Source organism: Chelonia mydas, chromosome 2 (genome assembly GCF_015237465.2).
Source record: "Chelonia mydas isolate rCheMyd1 chromosome 2, rCheMyd1.pri.v2, whole genome shotgun sequence".
Taxonomy (NCBI): domain Eukaryota; kingdom Metazoa; phylum Chordata; order Testudines; family Cheloniidae; genus Chelonia; species Chelonia mydas.
This window is the reverse complement of record NC_057850.1, coordinates 215,923,831-215,942,008: the sequence shown is the minus strand read 5'-3', so window position 1 is coordinate 215,942,008 and position 18,178 is coordinate 215,923,831. Positions and strand designations below refer to the sequence as shown.

Genomic DNA, 18,178 nt, shown 5'->3' with positions numbered 1-18,178 from the left:
TTCATGCATTCTTTATTCATTCATCACACAAACAGGGGGATGACTACCAATGTAGCCCAGGAGGGGTGGTGGAGGAAGGAAGGAAAATGCCACCCAGCACTTTAAAAGTTTACAACTTTAAAATTTATTGAATGCCAGCCTTCTTTTTTTTGGGCAATCCTCTGTGGCGGAGTGGCTGGTTGGCCGGTGGCCCCCCCACCGCGTTCTTGGGCGTCTGGGTGTGGAGGCTATGGAACTTGGGGAGGAGGGCGGTTGGTTACACAGGGGCTGTAGTGGCAGTCTGTGCTCCAGCTGCCTTTGCTGCAGCTCAACCATACACTGGAGCATACTGGTTTGGTCCTCCAGCAGCCTCAGCATTGAATCCTGCCTCCTCTCATCACACTGCCGCCACATTTGAGCTTCAGCCCTGTCTTCAGCCCGCCACTTACTCTCTTCAGCCCGCCCCTTACTCTCTTCAGCCCGCCACCTCTCCTCTCGGTCATTTTGTGCTTTCCTGCACTCTGACATTATTTGCCTCCATGCATTCATCTGTGCTCTGTCAGTGTGGGAGGACAGCATGAGCTCGGAGAACATTTCATCTCGAGTGCGTTTTTTTTTCTTTCTAATCTTCAGTAGCCTTTGGTAAGGAGAAGATCCTGTGATCATTGAAACACATGCAGCTGGTGGAGAGAAAAAAAGGGACAGCGGTATTTAAAAAGACACATTTTATAAAACAGTGGCTACACTCTTTCAGGGTAAACCTTGCTGTTAACATTACATACATAGCACATGTGCTTTCATTACAAGGTCGCATTTTGCAATTGTGCTCTCATTGGAAAAGACTGCTGTGTGTATATACCAGACAACACCAATGAGGTAACAGATCACGCTAGCCACTTAGAACAAATCGCATATCTTCCCCATGATGAGCCAAGTTCTTTATGGAAGTGGCTAAGTGACCTTTTCAGTTTCTCTGGCATAGGAAACTGGTTGTTTCAGGGAGCCCTAACTCTCATGTTTGGAATCCTAATAATTTTTGTATGTTTTCAGTTACTTTCCTGTTGTATCCAAAATTGTGTCAGGCATGCTACACAGATAGCTGCCCCAAACCAGAGTGCTAATTTGATTATTTTAAATATCACTGATGAACAAAGAGATAAAAAACGATTGATATGTGGAACCCAGTCATTGTTGGTCATTGCGTAGCTTGACCAAAAGGAGGGATTGTGAAAGTAGAATGAATTATATTGAAATTATAATTCATTAAAGAAATGCTACTTGAAGGGTTTGTTGAAATATAGTTGTCAGGAAGAGGAACATTAAGGAGTGTGAGACAATGGGTCCTCAAACTAATTAACTTAGAGCTCCTACTGAACTAGGAGACTGGTAAACGTTAGTATGCAAATAAGATATGTATGTATATTTGTCAGTTTCTGCTTTCTTTTGTCTCTTATGTTAAATTGGCTTTGGCTTAGCTGTATAAATAAGTTATCTTGAGCCTCAGAGAGGGGCTCACATCTGGGTGCATTAGCAAAGCACTTTGCTAATAAACAGAGTGGTCTGACAAATTATGTGAGTCCTGACTCTGACTTTGACACTAGAGATAAGGTTGCATAGGTAACTTTCAAGCAGGATGTGTTCTTCCTTTTTATTGACCCTCTCTTTCATGAGAATGAGAGGTCTTGGTCTTTTCGGATATATATACCTCCGCACCCCCTGTATTATATATAATGTTGATTTTGGATGTTTATGGACCCTGACTAACCATCTCCTTTGTCTTCATTTGTGTGTGTTTCAAGTAGACACCCAGTTCAGCTAGACTCATACACTGAACACTAACCACACAATTAACTGATAAAATATATTCACCCAATATAAACATAAACAAGAGAGCTTTTGTTATTGATTAAACTTGGATGAAACCTGGGCAACCCTGCAGGAAATAATATTTCTTAAGACTCCTCTGTACTCTTTTCCCTAAAAGAGCTGGGTGAATAATGAACAGAGTTAGTTGTAAAATAATTTATTTGAAAAATGTCAAAAAGATTCATTGATTAAATTATTTGATAACTCTTTTCCCAGGGGCTCTGCTCTCAGCTCTGAAAATGCTCTTGTACTTGCAGAGTGAGAACTACCCCAAGCAGGAGCTGGTCACACTTGGCAAGTACAACTCTTTCATTTGGCAGCGGCCAACCAGCCACTCCAGAGCCTTCTCTGACAACATAGTGCCTGGACTCCTGTATTACAAGATGGTTGGTATACAATACCCCATTTCTCAGAACTTCTGGGCCTGCTTCATTAACCAAGCAGCATGATCATCTGGCTTGTCACTGAGTGATAGCTCCTTACCGGTTTCCATTCTCTCTAATTTTCCTTATCTACCTTGGAAACTTCCAGCACATTCTCCTGAAGACTCTAAGGCTTCTCTCCTGATCTCCAAATGCCTCAGTTTCAGCTTAGCTGTTTAACTGAAGTTGTGTGGTCATGTATGAAGACAGCTCCCTCACTGACCATGCACTGTGTTCCTTGCTTTTCTCTACTGTGTACTGTACTGTGACTAAGATTCTCACACTAGAAAATCCTCAGTGCCTGTCAAGGAAAGATCAATCTTACAGCTTCTGTAAAAGGGGAGAGAAAGAAGAAATGACAAGACAGAACTACAGTTGAATATCTGAATCATGGAGTTACCTGTACATCTTATCCCCTATGCCATGTAGGAATTACAGTCAGAGGTGTGCTGTAGGTGATGATGAAATACTAACAGATTATCTCAGTTTTAAAGATGCCTGTGCTCACTCTTTAAGGGTCAGCCCATCTGTGTTTTAATCCACACTTTGTTTTTGAGCTCTGCTGGCTACCCAGTGAGTGGGTTTCAAAGACTAGCTAAGGGGCTCCCCTCAGAATGAAAATACAGATTTATTAATAACATTTTGAGCAGTCACAACACTGGAAATATTTCCCATTTGTTCCTCATTGAGGCTTAGATTAAAAACCAAATCCATCCAGTGTTGCAAAATGGAAGTCTGTCCCAAGTGACCAAAGACTCCCCACCCTGTTCACCAGGGAAAGATCAGTATCTGGGAGCTTTCACTACCTCATACAAGCTACCGCTGTGTGGAAACTGGGATTTTCGTATTAGTACTCTTTAATGCAGTCCTTGTTTAGAGCCAAATAGACAAATCATTATGAGTGTGTAAACCTTTTAATATGACATATTTCTTTTTTCATTTAGGAGTCTGTTTTTTTTCCCCCATGATTACAAATGCAGATTAGTGGTAATAGCAAACTGGCATGTCAGCTTACTAAAGAGAGCAATTTTAAGAGTCATGGCCCTCCTTCCAGCATGCAGCAGCAAACCTCATTCACCATTGTCAAATAGGAAGATGAATCTATTTTAAGTGACTGAAATATTATGCACAGCTTGAATAAATGTTTAAAATAAACACAGTAGAAGAAACTGTTTGCGAAAGAAGATAAATTAGCTTTGAGTGTACATATTTTCACAAGCCCAATAGCTCTATTAAAACTCACATATCTAAGTCTCTTAGACTCCAGCTCTGCAGTGTGAAGCATGTGGGCAGACCCCTCTGCTGGTATAGAGCCCCATAGAGATCAGAGGTCCATTTGTGTGACCCACTTTGCAGGACTGGGACCTTTAGTGATGCACTGGCGTTTATGGTGTCATTACCAGTAGGGATGGAGGCCAAAGTAGAGTTTTTAGTCTCTACACAGCACTCTTTCAGCCAATGCTATTTTTAATTTTTCCACCTGAAAGGACAATATTTAGTTTTAGGATGTTAAGACTTAGGTCTCCAACTTCAGTGCTGTTGTTCAGCACTGCTCAAAACAGAGCCAACCTGGGATTCTGAAAGAATCAACTATTTTTGTTTTGCTTTGTTTTGGATGTTGTTTTGTTTTGTGGGTTTTTTTAAATGCAACATGAGGGATTTTTTGTTAGAAAACGTTGGTAATCACGCTATAAAAAATTCAACTGTCACATAGAATACATGCTTTAATATTACATGAATTGCTCTTACAAATGGTCAGGAAAGTTTTTTAAAATTCCAAGACATGCACACTAAGTGAAACTGTAACAGGATAGAAGAAAAAACTCAAAGATTTTTTGCCCTTTTTGTTCAAATATTCATTTTACAACAAGTTTGTAACTGCTGTGACTGAATCTGATGAGGTAATTAAAAATTAAGCTCTGTAAAAGTAAGGAACAGCACAACCATAATTAGTACAATTATCAAGGCCACTCACATATAGTAGGTTTGAAAATCAGAAATGGAATGGAACCATTTTAGAGCAGCGGTTGTTAACTAGGGGTACATGTACCTCAGGGGGTACTCAGAGATCTTCCAGGGGATACCTCAACTCATCTAGATATTTGCTTAGTTTTACAACAGGCTACATAAAAAGCTCTAGCGAAATCAGTACAAACTAAAATTTCATACAGACAATGACTTATTTCTACTGCTGCATATACTATACACTGAAATATAAGTACAATATTTATATTCCAATTGATTTATTTGATAATTATAGGGTAAAATGGGAAAGTAAGCAATTTGTCAGTAACGGTGTGCTGTGACACTTTTGTATTTTTACATCTGATTTTGTAAGCAAGTCGTTTTTAAGTGAGGTGAAACTTGGGGGTAGGCAAGACAAATTGGACTCCTGAAAAGGGGTACAGTAGTCTGGAAAGGTTGAGAGCCACTGCTTTAGAGGATTGTGTTCTTTGTAAGCAGTCAGAATCAGCTGATATTTTTTACTCCTCTTATTTTTTTTTTCCCCCTACTTTCCCTAACTCACCTGGTCACAGATTCTCCAGTAAATTTTCAAGAAGCTAATGAGCTCATAAACTTCAGGACAGAATATATGTGCATTTGACTGTGATTTTGCCCATTGATTATTCTAGTAAAACCAACAGAGATTTTTTGACACTGCAACAGAAATATTAAGTTTTTAATACATTCTTTGGATATCTGTTGGTGACTTTAGACTATGAACTATCAGTAAGAATGAAGAGAGATGTTTTCTAGAACTGGCTGCATGCAGATTTGTATCCACTCTCCCTGACATTTGAATATTTGTATTATGTATTAAAGTGAAAAAGGTTGAAGGAAAAGGAAATTATACTACTCAATATTGGTCCTTTGGATTTTGTTCACCAGTTGATAATAAATTATTTTTTTCTTGTGGTCTTGATTTATTTCACTTTCATAATGTGACTTTAATTTTAACAGAAAGTGTAGGTCAGTCTGTCATTTGGACTTATAAAAAGAACTTGAAAAGTTTATACTAGTTGTTGATAGGGAAACTCTATGGTTGGCTTTTGAAAAATCACTGAATCCGAACACTGAGATAATATAGTGCTGCCAAAATCTGAACTTCTGTCTAGGAGATGATATTGCAATATGTAGTCAGACACTCAACAGTAGAATGATTATTCCTTTTTTTTTTTTTTATGGTGGGCCTGAGAGACAATCTACAAGTGGATTTATTTGTTTTAGTGGATGAGGAGAGTATCCAAAAGCAGGTGAACTGTGACTGTAACTAGCCTGTTTACCAACTGCAAGACTACACAGATTATTGCTGTCCTACATGGGGACTGGAGAATTCAGAAAAAGATCAAGTAAACTTGCTTTTATCAAGTATAAAGAGAGTGTTGCACTGCAGAGTTTCCACATCAAGACCTATTGGATACACACAGATCTTTCATTTGCATGCAATGTCTGACAAAGTGAGGCAGAACATTTTCCAGAGCTCCTGCCAGAAATGTACAAAGGATTTTTTCAAGTTTATCTACAGATGTAAATAATCTTTGACATTTGTTCTGCACTGTAAGTGATTATGGTTATTTCTTCACTGCAAAAAAGGTGGGGGAGCTTAAAATGGGATAATTAACATCCATTAACTATCCTGCTGTAAAATTCTAGTGGAGACAAGGTGCTTTTGTTTTATTGCAAGGTCAGTCACGGATGAGGATAGAATGTTGACCTTGCCTCGCTAGCTCACAATAAAAACTACAGTGGCTTGTCTCCACGAGGATTTTATAGCAAGATGACTATCCTGTTAGTTCTTTCATGGTAAACACACACCTTTTTTGGCAGTGGAAGCAAAGCCTAAGGGACTTTACTACACAATATGTTTTAAGGCAGACTGATGTTCTCAGTTGCACCACAGAATTCAGGTTTTCTGAAAAGCTGTCGTGGGGGACCAAAGCAGAATAATGTGGTATGAAACACCTTCAAAGCAGTGGAAGATGGGGAAAGCAAGCTTCTTGGTATGTTCCCTCCCCGAGCCTTCTGGCAACAGAAGCACTGCACAGCTGAGCCTCCAGGGAGCTTCAGTGGGCACTTGAACAACACCTTTCAATTGGAGAACATTTCAAAGTGCTAACTCCCTTGCCAATGCTAACAGACTCTTCATGCTATGTTTCCCTTGAATAGACTAATATACAGAGCAATTATTGCTAAATACATCCATTTGCTTTAATAATATATTTACAGTGCCCAAATCTGTGCCCACTACTTGATAAATTATAGAACAATACATTTCATTCAATAAGATACGTGAAAGCTGTTAGCAGAATCTTTATTTCATTGCCACGTGTATCATTTTTTATAATACACAGATCCCAAGTTGTCCCTTTGCTGCTGCATTTCTGTTCCTATCCACCAGCTGGGAACATTTTGCTATGGCAAGATAAGCAGATCTGCTTTCACTGCCCAAGCTGTACTAGTTTTATATCAAACCAGACTTTTAAGTATGATCATCTGAAAATAGTAGTATGTAAACATCCACTAATAAGTGCAAAGATTCTTCCATTTAATTATTGAAAACCAGAATATCCTTTTTAAAGTCCATTTTTACATTAATCCCAGCTCATGATTCTTCTGCAGTTATTGGAATGGTACTTAGATGCCAAAAAGACAAAGGGATTCCCTTTAAATGTGGGATTTAAATGGTGCAGATTGAAAGATTAGGGACAAATTTTCTTTTTAGTTTACATCAGTGTCACCCTAATGTCACTGGGGAAACAAGGGTCTAAGTGAGGACAGAATTTAGCCCTTGGTACTTATCTTGTCATGATAAATTCTGTCCAAAGTGAGATGACTTTGCAGGGACAGAAAAATGACCACATCCTCTCATAATAGATATGTCATAGACTCACCATCCCAGAGAACTTCCTCATAGCAAGACCCAGCATTGCGACCCGTAACAGGATGGCTTGCCCTATGGGCTGGAGAGCTCGGAGCTAAGCCAACCCTAATTACAGGATGAAGCCCAGCTGAGAGGAATCAGGTGATTCCATTGTAAAAGGAACAGAAATTTGCAATGAAAGGGAAGGGGAACCTTAGGAAGTTGTGGTAGAGTCTGCAGAGAGTGAGGAAAGCTCTCCAGGCAGGCAGGTGAAAGAGAAACCTTGGGTTTTGTGTGGACTTATGAATGGACTTTGTTTGGGGGGTTTGAATTTTACTTTCAGTTCATTTTATATTAATAAACCCCTGTCCCCAAACAGGGATGTTTTTTATAAAGAAAAAAGCCTGAAGTGAAGTTTATTTGAATAGTTCAAGAGGAGAAACTGAGGCAGTGAGACTCTAGGCCACAAGGGGGGTCTACAGGAGGTATCCAGCCTGGTTACACAGTTCCTTTACCTGACCCTCCACCTCCAGACTTCAGTGGTCTGTGCATTGACCTGTCCTGTGGCCAGGTCACACCGAGATTCCTACCAGAGGAACAATAACCCAGCACAGAAGAATTAAAACTCTTCCATCCTTCCCAGCCTCAATCCTACAAAGACTTTTTGCCCCTCTCCCAGGCTCTGCAGAGTTCTTCATCATTCTAGTACAGAGTGCTACCTCCAGGGGCTTTCTCCCTGGAGGCCTGGTCCCACCTGAGCCACTGTCCATCTGCAATTCTTTGCTGGAGCCTCTCTCCTCCATACCTGCTTTAGGAATCGTCTTCTCCCCAGCTGCCCTCTCCCTAGGATTCTAGCTCCTTCCTGCAGTCCTCTGTGTGGTTTCTCTCCCAATGAGCAAATACTTTCAACTACCTCTCTCCTATTGCCCTGCAGTCCTTCCTTTATGGGAACCATGCACTCAGGTTCTCCTGAGCTGGGTCTAATCCTTAATTGCTGTCTTCCCCTCCAGATGCTATAGCAGGAGAGCCCAGGGCTAACTGGGCTCTCCTGCTCCCCATAAGCCTATCACTGTCATGTGGGGTACCTCATCACAAGGTACATAGGCCCAGATCCACAAAGGCATTAAGGCTCCTCACTTAATGGAAGTTAGAAGCCTAAATACCTTTTCTGGGTCTGGGCCGTAGTGTTAAATTGCCCCTTTCCAATCCCCTGCCAAGCTATAGTAACCAGAGGTGATGCAGCATTTCTCCCCAAGGTGTGGGAACTGCTGAGCAGAAGCTTCATGGGAGGTAATAGGTGAGAGGTAGAGCAGGGGGTTGCTAGCCCCATTTCCTCCTCCACATCTCATCTCTGTTTCCCAAATCCAGCTGCATAAGAGTGCACCAGTGGAGCAAAGGCAAAGGGGGACTACAGAGCATGGCTTAGGTGGAGATCAAATTGGGAGGGAAAACTATTCCAAGTTCCATTCACAAGCCAAGCTCCGTCCTCAAGCCCTGCTCTCCCAACAGGAGATGGCAAAAGGAAACATCACAGTACATTGTGCTGATGTTGAAAATGGAATCATACGTGCACTGCTAAACCATGCTGGGATCATCAGACTTGGCTGGGTTGACTCTCCTTCAATGAGCAAATACACCCCTGGGCTCTGCTAGGCTCTTCTCCAGCTTTTTGGCAGGGTTACATTGGCTTCTTTCCCCCGTGCACAGTGGAACTGCAAAGTTCTGCTGTGTCTGGGCCCTCACAGGTGGTGGAGGAGGACAGGATTTGCGCCATATTTCAAATCAATAAGTGCCAGGGCTGGTTCAAAATTTTCTGTCAGAACTGTGTTTGGATGGAAAATGGGGGTTTCCCCAAAAGTGTGTGCTTTCTGCAGACAATTGTGAGTTTTTGTACAAAAAAAAAAACACAAAAACTGGAACATTTTTATTTTTGAGCCAAAATGAAATGTTTTTTGACCAAAAAAAAAAAGAAAATTTTCTGTTTCTGGTGAAAGGTCTACTTTTTACACACACACACACCCCAACATTTTTAACCAGCTCTAATAGATGCTAACATGTTAGTTTCACCGCTATGTTTTTTAAAAAAACGAAAGATAAACACCACAGTTATTTTAAAGAGAATTTTAAAAGCAGAATTTGGATGATCTAAGTGTTTTTACTTACAACGAGACAGCACTTGTGAAGGGAAAATGCTCTTCCCTGGATTCTGTCGGAGAAAAACACAGTTCTCACTCTCAGGTTGGGTGCAGCAAGTCAGATACACTTTATTATCTCAAGCAATTGCACAGAGGGAGAGAGTGCACTAGGACGCAGCGTTTTCCCCCACCTAGGCAGGTCTCTCTAAAGATAAACAATTAGAACAAGTATTTATATCTTTATTACAGACAATAATAAGCAACAGCTGCATATTGTTTATACATATTCCTTCATATCTTATTTTTCTCAATTTCTCTTATAGTCTACATTTTATTCTTATCCAATGCAAGTTCACAACAGCCTCTTTCACAGTTCTTTTCCACTCGCTTCGCACTATCCCTGCTTCTACAAATCTCGCGTTATTAAAGCTAGAGTTACCCTGACTCCTGCTCATTTCAGAGGCCTGCATCCAAATTCCCTTTATCTACTTCCACACTCCCCCCTTTTGTGCTCCCAGCACAACTATCAATTTTAAACTTCCATTTTCATTAAATTTTGTATTTCAAACTCTGCATCAAATACTGCAACCTTAGGGGTTTTAATTGGATACAGTGACAATGCATGGTTAGTATGGACATGGAAAGTATTATTATTATGACATCCTTTACAACAACAACAACATAACCCTAAACCAAATAACAATACAAGCAATAACGTGCCCACAATAATACTATAATGGGGTTGTTACACAGTTTTAGTCACAAAACACAGTACATCATACTTAGCACATAAAGTAGATACTCTATAAGGGGTATGAAAGGCATACTTTTCAACTTGATATATATTTTGAAGCATATGAAGTTGCCCTTGCAACTCAGAAATTTTCTGAATCTCTGGTAGGAGTGAAAGTAAATTTTGGAATCAATCAGGTATTAGGGTGGTCCAGTTAAAGGGCATCTGAAACCTAAGGGCTGATTGAAAAATTCTATCAGCAGGCCTGCAGCAGTGGTGAGATTAAAATGAATATCTTGTAATATGGTGGCCTCAACATGCACACAGCTATCATTAGCTTGGAAGAATAGGTGTCCTGTCAGGGTAGTTCCTTGTCCCATACCCTCCCAACAAACGTTGTCATGAACAGTGAAAACTTCCCCTGGCTTCAGTTTGCGTACACACTGAAGCTGTGGGCGTTCTAATGGCCAGAATGTCCCTCTCCCTATCCAAATGTCGGGTGTTATTCTGGGAGCACTGACTAAAATTAATTAGGCATACCAGGTACTCTAAGTTCCCAAATGTCTTGGTGAATTACCCAATCCCACATGCATCCTCCCCATGGATCCGGCAGGATATGGTATGTGGGAGCCTACATCCCTCCAACTGGTCCATATGTGTGCTTTCTGCAGACAATTGTGAGTTTTTGTCCAAAAAAAACCAAAACACAAAAACTGGAACATTTTTATTTTTGAGCCAAAATGAAATGTTTTTTGACCAAAAAAAAAAAAAAAAGAAAGAAAATTTTCTGTTTCTGGTGAAAGGTCTACTTTTTACACACACACAGACACAGACACACACACGCACACAGACACACAAACACACACCAACATTTTTAACCAGCTCTAATAGATGCTAACATGTTAGTTTCACTGCTATGTTTTTTAAAAAAAGAAAGATAAACACCACAGTTATTTTAAAGAAAATTTTAAAAGCAGAATTTGGATGATCTAAGTGTTTTTACTTACAATGAGACAGCAGTTGTGAAGGGAAAATGCTCTTCCCTGGATTCCATAGATAAAGTAATATCACTAACCTAAATTCACTGCCATAAAATTATTAACCAAAAGATCAGATCATCCTTTCTCAATAGTAGTCATTCAATCTTTGTTCTGCTTCCCTTCAAACTTTAGACAACTAGATGCCGCTTGTCTGTTTTCACTTCTGTTTTCAGGTTTGTTGCGGTTTTATTTTTGTTTTTTGTTTTTAAGGAGTCCCGCAGTTGCTGGCTAACATGATAGCAGTTTTCTGTCCTAAACTTTTCCATATATAGAAAATGAATCCTTCTGACCATCATCTGCCCTCTCTCCCTGTCTGAATACATTGGTTTTTTTGTTACGTGACTTTCATGCTAGTGAGGGTCCTAGAGACTTGATGTCCTTTATCCACAAAACAGGTATCACGCTGGCAGCAGTAGCAAATTGAGCAGGCAGATGTTGCCCCAGATCCCTGCGCTATATATAAATGGAGGGTTACAGAGCTTCTGGAATGCTGCAGTGGTTTTGATTTTAAATACCAAAGCCAGCTGGAAAACAGTTGGCTTCCTGAGTGGCTTTTCAGCTTCTCCCCTCTCTACTCCTCGTCCATACCTAGCACAGTTCTCCTTATCTCTTTCCTCCTTTATCCTCTTGATAAATGTATCCAACATCTCAGCCCCCCTACTTTACCTCCCCCATCAGCTGTTCCTTCCTTTTCCCACCAGAACTTCCCTGATGCTCCAGGGAAGGGTGCATTCTCAGGTACCTGTCTAGGTAGGGGAGAGGCAGAGTGCAGTTTTGATGGACCCTTTCTTAACAGGTTTCAGAGTAGCAGCCGTGTTAGTCTGTATTCACAAAAAGAAAAGGAGTTCTTGTGGCACCTTAGAGACTAACCAATTTATTTGAGCATAAGCTTTCGTAAGCTACAGCTCACATTGGATGAAGTGATCTGTAGCTCACGAAAGCTTATGCTCAAATAAACTGGTTAGTCTCTAAGGTGCCAAAAGTACTCCTTTTCCTTTCTTAACAATCTTACTTGTGTCCCTGAGCAGCAGAAATCCTGATTTGCCAGATGTATTTGGTGTCCTTCAACTCTCAGCTAATGGGGATTCTGCTGTACTTCAAGTCTATATTTTGTAAAGGCTGATAATGTAGTCCTGTACCAGTGGCCCTGATTTACTCAAATAGTCCCATTGACTGCAGTGCACTTCCTTGTGTGAATAAGCGCTGCTGATCTAGCCCTTATATTGGAAAAGACCAGTTTACCTCATTTAAAATCTGTATGCTATAGAGCAATGCAACATACCTGAATGCTTTATCATTATTTTTATAATACTGGGTCAAATAATAAACCCCCAGTTTAATCATGCAAATAGATAAAATGGTGACAAAAATCCAGTTAGCACTCATACTCCCCCATCCTCCCAGTCTGAGCATTCGGAGAATTCAAGAATATGTTGTGACCTATAAATAAAAAGACTTATTGCACTCCATGTGGCAAAAATGATAAAGGCCCAGGATGGGCACAGAACGAGATATTTGGCAGTACACAGAGGGTCAGATTATGTACTTCGTACAGAGGCTCATGTAGCGGACAATATACCACTCTATCAGCCTTAGGGGAGTTCTCTCAGCAGGTGCAATCCCTCTCCCATCTTCCCAGCAGTGTTTTTAACCAGTATTTTGTAGTGAAATTCACTCCTGTGCAGTTCTTGGGAAAGTATTTGACTCTAATGTTCCATCTTTGTGCAGCGGGTGACTCACACTGGTGATTGTTTCCCCTTCCAATTTTCATTTCCTCGCTTGTCAGCATTTCCCAAGCACATTACAACTCCAAGAGAGAGTAAAACTTCCTTCCTTCCTGTTTTGATGTTAAGTTTATCAAAGTGTGCCACTCTTCAGTTCCCATCAATACAATTATACTTTCATCTGACAAAAAAAAATTAGCAATTTTAGGGACTAATGCAAAGCCCTCTGAAGTCAAAGTGAGTACAGTAACTCCTCACTTAACGTCCTCCCGCTTAACATTGTTTCAAACGTGGCTGCTCAATTTGGGAACATGCTTCTTTAAAGTTGTGCAGTGCTCCCTTATAACGTCGTTTGGCTGCCTGCTCTGTCCACTGCATTAAGATTTTGTGGAAGAGCAGCAACTTTACAAGGGAGCATTGCACAAGTTCCTCTTCTCTGCCTCCTCCCCCTCCCTCCCAGAAAGTCCTAAGCGCGAAGCGCTGGGAGGGAGGGGGAAGAGCAGGGAAGCGCTGTGTCTCCACTCCTCCCCGGAAGGTCCTAAGCGCGACCAAACAGCTGTTGGGGGAGGTGGAATCCGGGTGGGAAGAGGTGGGCCTGGAGTGGAGCGGGGACGGGAAGAGATGGGCCTGGAGCATCCCCCAGCAAAGTCACTGCCTGTTCTTCTCTGGGTAAGCTGCCATTGCTGCTGCAAAGGTGTTTCCTAGCATCCTTGCCTGCAGCGGGCTGTGCCTGTGTGGGGTAAGCCAGGGGCACTTCCCAACCACAGTACAGTACAGTACTGTACAGTATATAATGCCTTTTGTCTGCCCCAAAATATTTCCTTGGAACCTAACCCCCCGCATTTACATTAAATCTTATGGGAAAAATTGGATTCGTTTAACATCGTTTCACTTAAAGTTGCATTTTTCAGGAACATAATTACAACGTTAAGTGAGGAGTTCCTGTAGTTCACTTATCACAGTGGCTTTGGATCAGGCCCCTGAAGATACTCTTTGTTGTTCCTAATACCATTTTAAATGGGTTTGTTGAAAGAAAGAAAAAATTCCTAGAAATCAACTACTGATTTCATTTCCCTGGGCTGTGAGAGTTGTATTAATTCATATTGTGATAGTAACACCCCAGGATATTATAGAAAGGGGGAAGATACATGGCACTCAATTTCACAGTCATTTTTATTTATTTATTTATCATTTGATTACAATTTGGGGGAAAGTATGTGCCTATAACCTTGCATCTTTGTGTTTTTAATCTGGTTTTTTTTTCAGTGTAGTTGCTCATTAAAGAGCCTCTGTTGATGCATTTTTGTATTTATTCCTTGTTCTCTTTTCTTGTTTTCTTTAGTGTAAAGCTGCTCTGCATCTCTGATCCAAACTGGGGATAGAACATGAGGAAACATTGATAATGATTTAAAATTAAATACATGTGATCATCTCTTTCATAGTATTGGCTAGGGGCTCAATGCCCAACCAAGTATTATTTCTTAACTCTTTTATATTGGATGGAGCCCAAACTAATAAAAAGGAAGAGGGTGATGATGATACCTGCACCGTTGAGGCAGTTGGTACTGTTTTGGGACCAATCCTGTGAACATTTATGCAGAAGAGTAATTTTACTCACGTTAGGAATCCCACTGACTTCAATGGACTGTGAGTGGCAACGTGGGTGAGAGTAATATATTTTATTTGCCCAACTTCTGCTGGTGAAAGAGACAAGCTTTTGAGCTACACAGTCCTTCTTCTGGTGTTCTTCTGTGACCCTCAAAAGCATAGCAGTTACCCATGTTCATGTTTTCAGAATTGTGCCATTGGTATGTTATCTACAGTATGGCCCCAATCCTGAAAACACTTATGCATTTGCTTAACTTCAAGGTTGGGAGTAGACCCACTGAAGTCAATGAAACTACTCACATGCTTAAAGTGAACTGTGTGCAGGAGAGGGACCTAAATGAAAAAAGACCATGAAAGATCCCTACGCTTGTGTAGAGTTCATTGTAGGATCACAGCCTAAGTTCTCAAAAAATTTATTCCTGACTTTAATGCTGCAGTATGTGTAATTATACAGGAATTTCATACAAATAGGCCTTTAATTCTACTTCTCCTTTGAATAAATATGACATGGAATTCTCCCTAAAGAGATGTTCTTTCATCATATACAAAATGTTCAGTCATTTCTGTCTAATGGATAATCTTTTTAGGAAGCCTTAATTAAAATACGGACTTTACATAGTGAAGCTTTATTTAGAACAGCATCATTAGAACTAAGCAATGACCTAGACTCCCCAGTGTCTTGATTCAATTTAAACAACCCCTTTGGTGCCATTGCCTTATGGATTACCATATGCTAAACATTAACTAATAAATACTGTTGAATAACAGCTAATCTTTTTATTGCTACTAATCCATATAATTTCCTTAATGAAATATGACATTGTAACATCCTAACAGTGTGGTCTATTAGAGCTATAAAGCAGTGATTGAAGCCCCATAACTTGGGATATTATTTAAAGCTAGACTTGAAAAAACACAAGATGTTAAATCCTAGTCTCATTGAAGATGATTGAGGACTTCTGCTGATGATTGAGGATTTGTCTCTAACATAGGAAATTATCCCTATTCAAGAAGGACACGTCAGCATGTGTGTATGTGCCTTCCTGAAATCAGATGGATTAAGCACATACTTCAATGCTTTCCTGAACTGGGCCCAAAATGGGAAATCAGCATTGATAGGGGTTTTGATTCAAAGTCCACTGAGTTCAGTGAAAGTCTTTCTGTTGAGTTCAATGATCCTTGAATCAAATCCAGAGACAGGAGATGGTCTATATCCATGAGTCAGTAAAGTACCTAAGCACATGCTTAACACTGAGCATGTGAGTAGTCCCATTGACTTCTCCCTAGCTCAGATCTGCCTTGCAAAATGAAAATAGTTTTCCTACTTTTCTTCTCAGTTTGAACCCTGAAGGTGGCAAAACCGTGGACTCCCCCCCCACCCCCCGCCCACTTCCGGGTTGTTAACCATTCATTTCCATGATCACAAAAACTTAAAAAGAGAAAAAAGAAAGAATTCCAACAACATAAACTGTGAATATAAAGAACAGACAAATGAATCCCTCACTTTGAATACATCTAGCACAAGGCATCCCCAGGGACAGCTGAACTTCTGACTAGTGAACAACACAGATATCATATAATCATTTCTAGAGGCTGCCACCTCACTGATGTCACTTTTGGAGCAAACTTTACGACCCACACAAGCCTTTATGACTTTCTTCTGGAACCTTTGATACAGCCTCGCCACAGCAGCTTTGAAATACATAAACCCAATTGAGATCTGCCTGCAGCTCACAAAGGAACAAACAGATTAGACCACTGATGTCTCAGAGAAGCTTTAGTTGCTGGCGTACTTGTTAGGTCTCTGCTACATTAAAGTTTTCTTCTGTACTGATGCTTGCTGGTTAATAATTTACTATTCTATTCAGCAACTGTAACAAGTTCTATACTGAAGAAGCATACAGTCAGCAATAAAGTTTGGACTATAAAAAGTCAGCCAAAGGATTTCATCTATGTGAAGAACCTGTAAAATAAACCCAACACTTATTACCTGGAGGAAGATAATGGCAATTTTGTCATTTACTGGAGCCACAAAACACAACCGAAAGGGACAAGTTCTCTAAAGATCAGTAATAATCCAATTGTTTTCTATTTAGTATGACTAATGCATCTAACAGATCTCACTTGTTGTAACCATTGTGTTGTGATAAATGTTGTTTAAAAACAAGACTGCTTAAACCAAATGGTGGTCTTCTGCTTATATATCTTGAAGATTATCTTTCAAGTTGAAGATTAAAGAATTTGCATTTGCGGGAGAATTGGTCACAAACTACCGTTAATTCTTTCTTTCATCACCTGGTAAACTTGCTTGGAATAAAATTATCCAAATTTGAGGCTCAGGAGTTGATAAGCTGTATTGTTTCACTCTTCTTTAAGGGACTGATCCTCCAAAGAGTTGAGTATCTTCAAGAGCCACTGGTGCCTGAGAGCACCCAACTCCTTGGATGATCCAAAAAAAATAATCTTTGGGCTTCTTTTTGAAATTTGGACTGTTTTTCAGGGCAGTCCTGAAAATGAGTACTACAATGGAAATTGTTACAAAAATGTGTTGTTTTTCAGTAGTGCCCACAATATGCTAGACACTACCTACCCACCTGCCCCGCGCGCACACACACACATCCCTGCAAAGAAATTAAGACACAGTACAGTACTTCCCTGAAATAGTTTAAATAGTTTTTATGACAATAATTATAAAAACAAATAGTCAAGAATGTTCTGAATTGTTTCAGCAACTTCCGATAAGAACATAAGAAATAAAAATGGCCATACCGAGTCAGACCAGTGGTCCATCTAGCTGACTGTCCTGTCTTTCGACACTGGCCTGTGCCAGGTGCTTCAAACAGAATGAACAGAACAGCGCAATTACCGAGTAATCCATCCTCTGTCATCCAGTCCCAGCTTCTAGCAGTCACAGATTTAGGGAGGACGGGGTTGTGTCCCTGACCATCTTGGATAATAGCCATTGTTGGACCTATCCTCCATGAACTTATCTAATTCTTTTTTTAAACCGTTTGTGCTTTTAGCCTTTACAACATCCCCTTCCACAGGAAGACTGCATTGTGTGATGAAGTACTTCCCTAGGTTTGTTTTAAACCTGATGAGTATTAATTTCAAAGAAACCCTAGTTCTTGTGTCATACAAAGAGGTAAATAATACTTCCCTATTCACTTTCTTCACTCCATTCATGATTTTATAGACCATTACCCGATCTCCCCATAATCATCTCTTTTCTAAGATGAACAGTCCCAGTCTTTTAAATCTCTCCTTGTATGGAAGCTATTCCATACCTCTAATCATTTTTGTTGTCTTTCTCTGTAACTTTTCCAATTCTAATATTTCTTTTTTGAGGTGGGATGACCAGAACTTCATGCAGTATTCAAAATATGGGCATACCTGCAATTTATGTAGTGGTGTTAAGATATTTTCTGTCTTATCATCTATCCCTTTCCTAATGGTTCCTAACATCGTTAGCTTTTTTGACTGCCAGTTCACATTGAGAAGATGTTTTCAGAGAACTATCCATGATGACTCCAAGATCTCTTTCTTGAGTAGTAACAGCTAATTTAGACTCCACCATTTTGTATGGATAGTTGGAATTATATTTTCCAATGTACATTACTTTGCACTTATAAACTGAATTTCATCTGCCATTTTGTCTCCCCATCTCCCAATTTTGTGAAATCCCCGTGTAACTCTTCACACTTAGTTTTGGACTTAACTAAGCAGCCTCACTGTTTATGCCAGATCAGTTATGACTACGTTAAACAGCATAGGTAAAAGTACAGATCCTTGGAGGAGCACATTATTCAC

The 18,178-nt window shown here is 40.1% G+C and overlaps 1 long non-coding RNA gene across 1 annotated transcript; it reads right to left on the bottom strand.

Moving 5' to 3' along the window:
* Nucleotides 1-599: 599 nt before the first annotated feature.
* Nucleotides 600-17,178, bottom strand: LOC122464733. Its single transcript, XR_006289044.1, has 3 exons — nt 17,138-17,178; nt 9,292-9,468; nt 600-659 (listed from the first exon to the last, which is right to left on the bottom strand). It is a non-coding gene; the product is annotated as an uncharacterized LOC122464733 (long non-coding RNA).
* Between the last annotated feature and the right edge of the window lie 1,000 nt (nt 17,179-18,178).